This window comes from Leptonychotes weddellii, chromosome 4, assembly GCF_054177405.1.
Source record: "Leptonychotes weddellii isolate Sample4059 chromosome 4, ASM5417740v2, whole genome shotgun sequence".
Classification (NCBI taxonomy): Eukaryota; Metazoa; Chordata; class Mammalia; order Carnivora; family Phocidae; genus Leptonychotes; species Leptonychotes weddellii.
Window position 1 is genome coordinate 59,906,594 of NC_138372.1, and position 9,687 is coordinate 59,916,280.

The following is a 9,687-nucleotide window of genomic DNA, read 5'->3' on the forward strand; positions in this document are numbered from 1 at the left end:
CTGTCTGTAGAATGTCCCAACACACTTTTGTATTTCTAAAATTGCTTGAGAAAATAAGTAGAGTGAGGTCAGAAACTATGATTATTTATTCAGTCAGGATCTTTTCAGGAGAGACATGATATACATTATAAATGCCATTAATTATGTACAGTCATTTAAGTGTTTGGATTTTAGTTTAATTGGGATAAATGCTACTTAGTTTTAATTTGTGTAAGTATAAGAATAATACAAATAATATACAAATTATCTTGTTAAATCATAGTTTGACATTCACTTAATTTTTGTTACTTAAATACTGGTTGACCTTGGTGAAGTTATTTAACTTTTTTTGCTTAAATTTGATCATATAAAAATAAAGAGATGGATTTAGATGGTCTTGAAGGCCCAGTTAATCCTGGAAATCCCCTATGTTTTATTTTATTGTATGTTTTGAGTTATATTTTCCACATTTTATTTATTTCATATTTATTTTCACAGAAAATCATGCATGGCTTAAGTCTGCTAAATATTTTTCTTAAATTCTCTTGGAAAAATAAGTTTTTTTGGAGGTCTTAACACACTTTGATAACTATAGAGCATTACATTTGTCGATGGATTAGACCATTTGGTTTCAATAGGTGCTGGTAAATTTAAGGATTGCTTTTTTAAGGCTTAAGAGGAACACTCTGCTCAGGGATAGACGAGGAAGTGTGGCTTGGAAATGATGCCTCTACACAAAGAAAACATGTACAGCTGACCTCAGAGTCTCATAAGAACCTCAGAGGTATCTCTGGGCATCATCTTCTAGTCTCAGTGTAAATACCAAAGAGTGTCATTGAGAAACCACAGCTTTGGCCAGCCAAAGTTCAACTTCCGTCTGCGCTTTACGCCATTTTTTCTTCTTTTACCATAAGTATTGTACTTGTGTTTTTAGGCAGGTCCCTTGAAAGCACTACATTTGGCTTACAAAGTAGCATTTTTGGTCCACCAACCATCATCTTCCATAAAAGCCTGACGAACTTGTGGAAGGTTTTAGTTGAGCCCCCGCTCAGATTTGTATGTGACCTGGAAGTATGTCACACAGAAGTCTTCCAGGTGGACCTCTGACCTTTTATCAAGTGCAAAGAGGGCTTGCTGTAGTCTTTTCAGTATTCATTATGCCACAGAGTTTATTACATGAAATTTCTCTTTATATTTTGTTTGAGCTTTCAACTGATTCTGAAGATATAAATTGAGTAATGTTTTCCTGAGGGGGTGATGTTTCCAAGAGTGATCCTCTGGGTTTGGAGAACTGTACTGCAGCATTTTAGAATCTGTCATTTATAAAGAGTGTAAGTCCTTCCACTTATTTTTGAAAAGCGGCTTTACAAATGAGTTTGATGTTTGAGACTGAGTGCAGTTATGAAAATTACACTTTAGTTTCATTCTGGCTGGCTGGGATTAGTCTAAACATGCATGTTTTTCTAAAACATGTCCCATATCTGGTGAACCGCTATGATTGCTATCATAACAGGATATTTAATAGTCTGTCTGTGAAATGGAAGTAGTTGTAAGTTAACTGATATTATAGTACACTTATTTGATGCATAGTGCGTGGTTAGATTCTATCCTATAAGAAAGATTATCCATTTTACTATCCTTGTTGCTGAACACATTGGATGGTTTTTCTGTCACCGAACATGGTGTCTAGTCGTGTTAGAATGGCCTGCAAACCCTCTAGCACCTGGCGGAAATCTGCATTTTCCAATGCCCTGGTGTGTGCTCCTGTCACTCAGTCCTCTGTAGGTTTCTCAGCGTTCTTAAACTTCCTCTGGATTCTCTCACTTCCATAGTTGGCTCACATCACTTCCTCCTTCTGGAATGTCCATGTCTGCCATCACAGCTCTGACATCTCACCCGTGGTTCAGGATTCCGTTGACCTGCCACCTCCATGAAGCGTGCGCAGTGTCCAGCCATCCCCGACAAGTTGTGGTTACTGAACACGTGTTCATTCTCTCCTTTCTTCTTCATCTCTTTTTTCCAGTGTATCCTCCCAGTCCAAAGTATATTTTTCCTTTTCAAGCATCTTGTATTTCTGTAGCAGCAGAACAATTATTCTCCCAAGTTTAATTTTGTATCTGTTTTCCTTCTTCTAGCCTAGAACACACTTGCTGGAAGGAACCATGCTTTGTTCATGGTCTCTCACGGGGCCTGATGCTGAAGTCTTTGCTCTTCTCCTCGCAACAAACTTTCCTTCTTTGACAGCAGATACATGCTGGTTTGTTTGGTCAACTTGTATTTGGGCTAGTTCTGCGGGGCACGGCTCTTCTTCTATTAGATGGTAAGTTCCTTGAGAGCATGTTTCACGTCTGAGTCCTCTTTTTATCCTCGAAAGTACAAGGACAGTACTATGCACATAGTTAGTGCTCATTAAATCCTTACAGAGTAAGAGAAATAGCCTGTTCAGCCAGTGTGCAGGACTGTAGCATATTCCACAGTTCCATAGAAAATGACATTTACTGTCCACTTTTAAGTTTAAAAAAAATTTTTTTTTTTTTAGTAATCTCTACTCTCAACATGGGGCTTGAACTCATGACCCCAAGATCAAGATTTACATGTTCCTCTGACTGAGCCAGCCAGGTCCCCTACTGTCCACTTTTTAGAAGAGGAATATATCCCATTAGGTTAGAAACAGAGAGAGAATAAAGGGGGGGTTGTCATGTAACTTAAATCACATTCTAAACCTGGATGGGAGGAGGCTGGTGATGTTGATAAGGTAGGGAGAAATTAGCCATGATTTGAAATATTTAATTGTTTCAGGAAAAAAGTGATAATCCTGTTACCTTTGGTTTAAACTCTGTTTCTGAGTTGCATGTCAGTCATGTTTGTAATATTTCTCTAGTCACTGAGGCTTTTCCTGTTTCCATTTTAGTGTGTCACAAAATGTAGGGCCCCTTAAAAGGTTAAGAAGTGGGAGCACCATGGGATAAACAGAAAATTGGCTTCAATTATAATTTTTTTTAAAGATTTTATTTATTTGAGAGTGAGAGAGAGAGCACGAATGGGGGGAGGGGCAGAAGAAGAGGGAGAAGCAGACTCTGCGATCAGCAGGGAGCCCGACTCGGGACACGGGGCTTGATCCCAGGACCCTGAGATCATGACCTGAGTGGAAGGCAGACGTTCAACCAACTGAGCCACCCAGGCACCCCCACTTATAATTTTTTATTTCATTTTTTAAACTTAAAAAATTTTTATTCAATTTATTTAAATTAAAAAAAATTACCCATTTCTTTACCGTCCCACCCCTAGCCTCTTGCAACCACCAAGCTGTTCTCTATATTTATGAGATTAGGTTTATTTATTTATTTATTTATTTTCTGATTCCACATATAAGAAAGACATATGGTATTTGTCTTTGTTTGACTTATTTCACTTAGCATAATGCCCTTGAGGCCCATCCATGTTGTCACAAATGGCAAGAATTCATTCCTTTTTATGGCTGAATAATATTCCATTATGTATATATATACCACAGTTTATCCATTCATGCATCAATGGACACTGAGGTTGTTTCCACATCTTAGCCCATTGTAAGTAATGCTGCAGTGGACATGCAGGTGCATTTGTCTTTTTGAATTAATGTTTTTCTTTTCTTCAGATAAGTATCCAGAAGTAGAATTGTTGGATTATATGATAGTTCTATTTTTAATATTTTGAGAAAATTCCATACTGTTTTTCATAGTAGTTGCACCAATTTACATTCCTGCCAACAGTGCATAAGGGTTTTCTTTTCTCCACATTCTTGCTAATACTAGTTATTTCTTGTCTTTTTGATAATAACCATTTTAATAGGTGTGAGATGATAGCTCACTGTGGGTTTGATTTGAATGTCCCTGATGTTTAATGATTTTACACATCTTTTCATGTACCAGTTGGCCATCTGTATGTCTTCTTTGGAAAGATGTTTATTCATCTTCTGCCCATTTTTAATTGGATTTTTTTTTTTTTTTGCTTTTGAGTTGTATGAATTCTTTATATATTTTGGATATTAATCTCTTATCAGTAGATTGCCTTTTTATTTTGTTGATGGTTCTCTTTGTTGTGCAGAAGCTTTTGGTTTGAAGCGGTTCCATTTGTTTACTTTTGCTTTTTTTGCTTTTACTTTTGGTGTCAGATTCAAAAAATCATCACCAAAACCTATGTCAAGGAGCTTATCACCTATCTTCTAAGAGTTTTATAGTTTTAGGTCTTACATTCAAGTCTTTAATCCATTCAAAATTAATTTTTGTGTATGGTATAAAATAGTGGTCCAGTTTCATTCCTTTCTATGTGGCTGTTCATTTCCCCAACACCATTTATTGAAGAGACTGTCCTTTTCACATTGTATATTCCTGCTCCTTTGTCATAAATTAATTAACCATATATGCTCGGGTTGATTTCTGGACTTTTTATTCTGTTTCACTGATACTTATGTCTGTTTTTATGCCAGTATCATGAAGTTTTAATTACTATAGCTTTGTAATATAGTTTGAAATCAGGGAGTGTGATGTCTCCAGCTTTGCTCTTCTTTCTCAAGATTGCTTTGGCTCTTTGGGGTCTTTTGTGGTTCCATATACACTTAATCTTAGGATTGTTCTATTTCTTTGAAAAACACTGTTGGAATTTTGATAGGGATTGAATTGAATTTGTAGATTGCTTTGAGTAGTATAGATGTTTTAATAATATGAATTCTTCGAATCCATGACCACAGAATATCTTTCCTTTTACTTGTGTCTTCTTCAATTCCTTGCATTAATGTCTTGTAGTTTTCAGTATACAGGTCTTTTACCTCCTTGGTTAAATTTATTACTAAGTATTTTATTCTTTTTGATGCAATTATAAATGGGATTGTTTTCTTAATTCCTCATTCTCATAGTTTGCTGTTAGTGTAAAGAAACACAACAGATTTTTGTGTATTGATTTTGTATGCTACAACTTTACTGAATGTGTTTATCAATTCTAATAGTGAAGATGGAGTCTTTAGGGTGGGCGCTTACATATAGTAGCATGTCATCTGCAAATATTAACAGTTACTTCTTTCTTTCCAATTTGGATATCTTTTATATCTTTTTCTTGCCTAATTGCTCTGGATAGGACTTCTAATACTAAGTTGAATAAAAGTGGCAAGAGTGGACATTCTTGTGTTCCTGATCTTAGAAGAAAAGCTTTCAGCTTTTCACCAAAGAATATGATGTTAGCTTGGACTTGTCATATATGGCCTTTATTGTGTGGAGGTACATTCCTTCTATGCCCACTTAGTTGAGATTTATTATAGTAAATGGTTGTTAAATTTTGTCAAATGCTTTTTCTACATCTATTGAGATGATCATATGATTTTTAGTCTTCATTTTGTTAATGTGGTATATCATATTGACTGATCTATGGATGTTAAACCATCCTTGCATTCCTGAAATAAATCCCACTTGATCATGGTATATGATCCTTTTAATATATTGTTGAATTTAATTTGCTAATATTTTGCTGAAGACTATGCATGTGTTTGGCAGGGATATTTGCCTCTAAGTTTCCTTTTTGTGGTATACTTGTCTGGTTTTGGTATCAGGATAATGCTGGCCTCATAAAATGAGTTTGTAAGAGTTCTCTCCTCTTTTATTTTAGAAGAGTTTGAGAAGGATTGGTATTAATTCTTCCTTAAATGTTTTGCAGAATTCACCAGTAAAGCTGTCTGATCCTGGACTTTTTTTTTTGTTAGGAGGTTTTTGATTACTGATTTCAATCTCCTTGCTAGTAATTGGTCTGTTCAGGTTTTCTATTTCATCATGGTTCAGTCTTGGTACTTATGTTTCTAGGAATTTATCATTTTGTCTAGGTTGTCCAAATTGTTGCCATATAATTATTTATAGTAGTCTCTTATAATCTTTTGTATTTCTGAGGTATCAATTGTAATATCTTCTCTTTTATTTCTGATATTATTTATTTGGGTCATTTCTTTTTTCCATGGTAAGTCTAGGCAAACTCTTATCAATTTTGTTTATCTTTTCAGAGAACTGGCTCTTAATTTCATTGATTTTATTTACTGTCTTTTTAGTTTCTATTTCATTTATTTCTGTTCTAATCTCTGTTATTTCCTTCCTTCTAACTTTGGGTTTTTTTCTTTTATAAGTCCCTTGAGGTATGAAGTTAGGTTGTTTATTTGAGACTTTTTTTTTGTTTCTGAGGTAGGCATTTATTGCTACAAACTTTCCTCTTAGAACTACTTTTGCTGCATCCCATAAATACTGGCATATTTTGTTTCCATTTTGGTTTGTCCCAAGGTATTTTTTGGTTTCTTTTTTGAGAAATGTATTTATATATTGATATATGTTTTTTAGAAAAAGCAACTCCATGAGGCAGGTAAGGCCTGTGGCTCGGTGGGATTTAATGATTCATCCATGACACCTAGTGTGTAAGTTATAGGCTCTGAGGCAAAATAAGGTCTTAGGACTGCAAGACCAGTGTACTCCTCACTCCATGGTGACCTCCTCTGTGAAATACGCTAAGAATGGGAAACATACACATGCAGCTCATTAGAGATGGAGAAAAGCATTTATTTAAAAAATCAAAAGGAGCTCTGGAATAGTCACTCACTCTACAGCAGCATTTTGCTTCATTTTCCCCAGGATCAGAACTACTAGAATTGTTTTATTGTTGATAAGATTGTTTCCATGATTTCCTTTATTTTGAAAAAATAAGCTTTCATCTAACTAAATTTTTGGCAGCTTGTGACCAAGACAAAGTCACCATATAACAATCTTTTTGGAATGGGAAGTCGAAGACCAGATAAAATTAAATGCCTTTGATGCTATCACCCAAGAGACCAGTGCTTCATTACTGATGAGATGGTAAGTCTCTGAGTTTACTCCTGTGTACATTCTTAACCCACTGCTAATGCCCATCTACTGAGCATGCTTCTTGTCTGGCCTCAGTGCCCTAGTTGCAAAGCAGTCCATGGCTAACTGCTTTGTCTTTTACTTTCCCTGAAGGTCATGCAGGCAATAGTGGTGCATTCCTGTTACTGGGAAGACAAAGATGTAGCTGTATTTTCAAATGCCCACAGTCATGGCCATCATTTTTCACAAAAGCAAATGAAGATTTGAATTCCGAGACTTGTGGGGTTGCACTTGGGTTTCATTATGGCTGGTGTGCTAATGCGTCCATGCAATCTGTCTTTCTTTTAAAGATGTGCAGTCCACCACAGAGCAATGCCACTAATGAGCCTTCTAAACAACCAGGATCACACTTTTTAATAAGGATTGGAAAATGAGAACTACGATGTCTTGCCTGTCAGAGAAAAAAAAGAATGTGAGAGATATACAAAGTCCTGCCTCATGTAAATTGGTATTTGCCTTTCCAAATGACATGTTTGTTAGTCCAGTATACAAAGATGTCTTAGGCAGGTATTGGAGAGAGCCTTAGGGTCTGCTGGTGTGCAGCAAGTTATCCAAAAAAATCTGAACTTGGGGTGGGGCGAAGTGATGGTGGGAGGAAATAAAAGCTGTTGCACATTGTTTTGTCTTTCTAGAGATTCTTTTATTCCCATAATGATAAACCATAACACTGACTGTGAGAACACTACCAACATTTCACTCATTCTATAGAATCTGCCTAACTATATACTAGAATGAACCACAGGTGACTTAACCTGACAATTAATTATCAGTAGAAAGGGGCTTTAAAAATACAGAGATATGAGGACACCCAAGAGTTAAGGGGTCATTTATCCAGTTGAAAAATAGTAGACAAGCGGGGACCATATTGTCAGGACCCAATTTAATCCTCATTCTGAAGACCATCTTGATCTTAGCTTAAGAAATGCTTTGGGCAAATTCTGTTGGAGAAATGTTATTTGGATACCAAACATCTCATACAGTGGATATGGGTTGTTCAATCTGACAAATGGAGAAGAATATTAAAAGAAACAAACACAGAGTCAAATTCCTTTAGAGATCAGGAACTAGCATTATGTCCATTTACTAATAATCAAAAAATGGTCTTTGTAGCACAGAAAGTCCCTGAAAGCTTCAGGGTAACCCTAACCAGTCTCAGTCACTGATTTGTATTATACTTTAAGATTAGTTCCTGGGTTAGGAGTAAAAAAGCTGCAATATTTTTTCTCTTCTATGCTGGGAAACATGAAAGACAAAAAAACAAAAAACAAAAGACAAACCACATGCAGTATTTTTAGTAGGCTAAATATGAAATAGTTTATACAATGAAATATTAAAGGTACCCATTTCTTGTTTCTTTTCATCTGAGCATGATTTAAAAAGGGGATAATGTGATTATATCTTTGAAGAGGAGGGAGCAGAATTTCTGGAAAATCTTATGCTCAGCTTGATTGCTTTATTGATAAGAAAGGAGGACGTGTGAATGTTTATTTTATGAGTAGTGCAATTATTAAGCACAGACGGTACATAATGCATTAGGCTTTATGTGAATTGCATTGGATTTATCTTTCTTTTAGAGCATATTTTAAAAATGTTTTACTGCATCTATTATAACCCCTCTATAGCTAGGGTGTTACTCCAGGGTAATAGTGGTTTAGCATTTTAGAGCAACTTGTAAGATGTGATTCAAGGGAAAAAAAGGTCATTCAGGCATGCATAATCAATAATCAACATCTCTCGTCTCCCCATTTTCCCTTTTCCTTGAACAATGCTTCTTTTTCTTTTGTAATCTTCTAGTCAGTCAAGTTTACTGACAAATCTGTGAAGAAAGTGGAATAATTATAAATTAATAGTAGGAGAAATAAACAGATCTAAAAATAGTTTGTAGAGGTGGAGCCAAATGTCTCAGTCCAACAGAAGTAGCAGCAAGCTTGAGAGTGGGTCATGTTCTCTGACAAAGTGAAGCCTACTCCTGATTGCTCTTTGTTGAGAACAAACAACCTCTTGCAGGCAACTGGAGTTAGCTTCCACAGCCAGCCTCAGAAAGGGGACCTTTGTGGAAATTATGCACCAGCCACCTGTTTTCCCTTAATCACTGCCTGCATATTAGCTAATATATTAGCTCTGAATTTATCTTAAGTTCATTCATAAGGATAAAACCTTTGGAGATTTTTCAGAGTTTTATAAACTTCTAATTAAAAATTTCCATATATTCTCAAATCTGGCATAGCATTTGTCAGTTTTAGCATTAACCTGACCACATGGCTTTATCATCTGCAGCGTGAATAAGCCATATCCTTTAACGCTGAAATAATCTAAACGGAATAATATGATTCATCCTCCCAATAAAAATTTTCAACTGTTTGGAGGTTTATCATGGTATAGAGATGAGTATTAGAGCCTCCATTTGGATTAAGTTTGCATAACTAGAATGTGCAAAGCTTCCCTAATTTTTTTTCCTGGCTTTGCTATTTATGAGCAATATATTGCATATGAAGAAAATTTAAAACTGTTTAAAACAATCCAAATTACACTGTAGATTTGAGTTGGGACTCTCAGCATCATCCGTTTGCCAAATCAAGCAATATTAAGGTCATCTTAGAATTACACTTTTCTGATCAATCTAACCCCAAAGTTTCAAACACATAAAGTGTTATCCCAATGGTGTCTGTTATAAACAATTTGATCTAAAGAAAGAGATGTCTAGAGTTAGATGTCTGACTGCAAGATTCTGAGTTATCTCATTCACCTGCTCTTCTTCCCTACTGCTCTTTAGTGTAAATTTTGACCAAGGTTGGTATTC

General features: G+C 35.6%; 1 long non-coding RNA gene across 1 annotated transcript; it reads left to right on the forward strand.

Annotated features, from left to right (window-relative positions):
• Nucleotides 1-255: 255 nt before the first annotated feature.
• Nucleotides 256-7,943, forward strand: LOC145721111 (uncharacterized). The gene is made up of 3 exons (XR_014144576.1): nt 256-2,299; nt 6,717-6,839; nt 7,178-7,943. It is a non-coding gene; the product is annotated as an uncharacterized LOC145721111 (long non-coding RNA).
• The last annotated feature ends 1,744 nt before the right edge of the window (nt 7,944-9,687 follow it).